The sequence below is a fragment of the Hyperoodon ampullatus genome (assembly GCF_949752795.1).
Source record: "Hyperoodon ampullatus genome assembly, chromosome: X".
Lineage (NCBI taxonomy): Eukaryota > Metazoa > Chordata > Mammalia > Artiodactyla > Ziphiidae > Hyperoodon > Hyperoodon ampullatus.
In genome coordinates this window covers 45994111-45997848 of record NC_136913.1, presented here as the reverse complement: position 1 = coordinate 45997848, position 3738 = coordinate 45994111, and positions in this window count along the sequence as shown.

Here is a 3738-nt window from a genome sequence, read left to right as displayed (position 1 = left end):
CCAGCTCCATTTTTCCTTCTCAAGATTGCTTTGGCTATACGGGGTCTTTTGTGTTTCCATACAAATTGTGAAAATTTTTATTGTAGTTCTGTGAAAAATGCAGGTGGTAGTTTGATAAGAATTGCATTGAATCTGTAGATTGCTTTGGGTAGTAGAGTCATTTTCACAATGTTGATTCTTCCAATCCAAGAACATGGTATATCTCTCCATCTATTTGTATCATCTTTAATTTCTTTCATCAGTGTCTTATAATTTTCTGCATACAGGTCTTTTGTCTCCTTAGGTAGGTTTATTCCTAGATATTTTATTCTTTTTGTTGCAATGGTAAATGGGAGTGTTTTCTTGATTTCACTTTCAGATTTTTCATCATTAGTATATAGGAATGCCAGAGATTTCTGTGAATTAATTTTGTATCCTGCTACTTTACCAAATTCATTGATTAGCTCCAGTAGTTTTCTGGTAGCATCTTTAGGATTCTCTATGTATAATATCATGTCATCTGCAAACAGTGACAGCTTTACTTCTTTTCCAATTTGGATTCCTTTTATTTTCTCTGATTGCTGTGGCTAAAACTTACAAAACTACGTTGAATAAGAGTGGTGAGAGTGGGCAACCTTGTCTTGTTCCTGATCTTAGTGGAAATGATTTCAGTTTTTCACCATTGAGGACGATGTTGGCTGTAGGTTTGTCATATATGGCCTGTATTATGTTGAGGAATGTTCCCTCTATGCCTACTTTCTGCAGGGCTTTTATCATAAATGGGTGTTGAATTTTGTCGAAAGCTTTCTCTGCATCTATTGAGATGATCATATGTTTTTTTCTCCTTCAATTTGTTAATATGGTGTATCACATTGATTGATTTGCGTTTATTGAAGAATCCTTGCATTCCTGGAATAAACCCCACTTGATCGTGGTGTATGATCCTTTTAATGTGCTGTTGGATTCTGTTTGCTAGTATTTTGTTGAGGATTTTTGCATCTATGTTCATCAGTGATATTGGCCTGTAGTTTTCTTTCTTTGTGACCTCCTTGTCTGGTTTTGGTATCAAGGTTATGGTGGCCTCGTAGAATGAGTTTCGGAGTGTTCCTCCCTCTGCTATATTTTGGAAGAGTTTGAGAAGGATAGGTGTTAGCTCTTCTCTAAATGTTTGATAGAATTCGCCTGTGAAGCCGTCTGGTCCTGGGCTTTTGTTTGTTGGAAGATTTTTTATCACAGTTTCAATTTCAGTGCTTGTGATTGGTCTGTTCATATTTTCTGTTTCTTCCTGAGTTAGTCTTGGCAGGTTGTGCATTTCTAAGAATTTGTCCATTTCTTCCAGGTTGTCCATTTTATTGGCTTGTTGTAATCTCTCATGATCTTTTGTATTTCTGCAGTGTCAGTTGTTACTTCTCCTTTTTCATTTCTAATTCTATTGATTTGAGTCTTCTCCCTTTTTTTCTTGATGAGTCTGGCTAATGGTTTATCAATTTTGTTTATCTTCTCAAAGAACCAGCTTTTAGATTTATTGATCTTTGCTATCATTTCCTTCATTTCTTTTTCATTTGTTTCTGATCTGATTTTTATGATTTCTTTCCTTCTGCTAACTTTGGGGTGTTTTTGTTTTTCTTTCTGTAATTGCTTTAGGTGCAAGGTTAGGTTGTTTATTCGAGATGTTTCCTGTTTCTTAAGGTGGGATTGTATTGCTATAAACTTCCCTCTTAGAACTGCTTTTGGTGCATCCCATAGGTTTTGGGTCGTCGTGTCTCCATTGTCATTTGTTTCTAGGTATTTTTCAATTTCCTCTTTGATTTCTTCAGTGATCATTTCATTATTAAGTAGTGTATTGTTTAGCCTCCATGTGTTTGTATTTTTTACACATCTTTTCCTGTAATTGATGTCTCATAGCATTGTGGTCGGAAAAGATACTTGATACAATTTCAATTTTCTTAAATTTACCAAGGCTTGATTTGTGACCCAAGATATGATCTATCCTGGAGAATGTTCCATGAGCACTTGAGAAAAATGTGTATTCTGTTGTTTTTGGATGGAATGTCCTATAAATATCAACTAAGTCCATCTTGTTTAATGTATCATTTAAAGCTTGTGTTTCCTTATTTATTTTCATTTTGGATGATCTGTCCATTGGTGAAAGTGGGGTGTTAAAGTCCCCTACTATGATTGTGTTACTGTCGATTTCCCCTTTTATGGCTGTTAGTATTTGCCTTATGTATTGAGGTGCTCCTATGTTGGGTGCATAAATATTTACAATTGTTATATCTTCTTCTTGGATCCATCCCTTGATCATTATGTAGTGTCCTTCTTTGTCTTTTCTAGTAGTCTTTATTTTAAAGTCTATTTTGTCTGATATGAGAATTGCTACTCCAGCTCTTTTGGTTTCCATTTGCATGGAATATCTTTTTCCATCCCCTTACTTTCAGTCTGTATGTGTCTCTAGGTCTGAAGTGGATCTCTTGTAGACAGCATATATATGGGTCTTGTTTTTGTATCCATTCAGCCAATCTGTGTCTTCTGGTGGGAGCATTTAGTCCATTTACATTTAAGGTAATTATCGATATGTATGTTCCTATTCCCATTTTCTTAATTGTTTTGGGTTCGTTATTGTAGGTCTTTTCCTTCTGTTGTGTTTCTTGCCTAGAGAAGTTCCTTTAGCATTTGTTGTAAAGCTGGTTTGGTGGTGCTGAACTCTCTCAGCTTTTGCTTGTCTGTAAACGTTTTAATTTCTCCATCAAATCTGAATGAGATCCTTGCTGGGTAGAGTAATCTTGGTTGCAGGTTTTACTCCTTCATCACTTTAAATATGTCCTGCCAGTCCCTTCTGGCTTGCAGAGTTTCTGCTGAAAGATCAGCCATTAACCTTATGTGGATTCCCCTGTGTGTTATTTGTTGTTTTTCCCTTGCTGCTTTTAATATGTTTTCTTTGTATTTAATTTTTGACAGTTTGATTAATATGTGTCTTGGTGTATTTCTCCTTGGATTTATCCTGTATGGGACTCTCTGTGCCTCCTGGACTTGACTATTTCCTTTCCCATATTAGGGAAGTTTTCAACTGTAATCTCTTCAAATATTTTCTCCGTCTCTTTCTTTTTCTCTTCTTCTTCTGGAAACCCTGTAATTCAAATGTTGGTGCGTTTAATGTTGTCCCAGAGGTCTCTGGGACTGTCCTTAGTTCTTTTCATTCTTTTTTCTTTCTTCTGCTCTGCAGTAGTTATTTCCACTCTTTTATCTTCCACGTCACTTATCCATTCTTCTGCCTCAGTTATTCTGCTATTGATCCCATCTAGAGCATTTTTCATTTAATTTATTGTGTTTTTAATCGTTGCTTGATTCATCTTTAGTTCTTCTAGGTCCTTGTTAACTGTTTCTTGCATTTTGTCTATTCTATTTCCTAGATTTTGGATCATCTTTACTATCATTATTCTGAATTCTTTTTCAGGTAGACTGCCTATTTCCTCTATATTTGTTAGGTCTGGTGGGTTTTTATCTTGCTCCTTCTCCCGCTGCATGTTTTTCTGTCTTCTCATTTTGCTTATCTTACTGTGTTTGGGGTCTCCTTTTTTCAGGCTGCAGGTTTGTAGTTCCCGTTGTTTTTGCTGTCTGTCCCCAGTGGCTAAGGTTGGTTCAGTGGGTTGTGTAGGCTTCCTGGTGGAGGGGACTAGTGCCTGTGTTCTGGTGGATGAGGCTGGATCTTGTCTTTCTGGTGGGCAGGTCCACGTCTGGTGGTGTGTTTTGGGGTGTCTG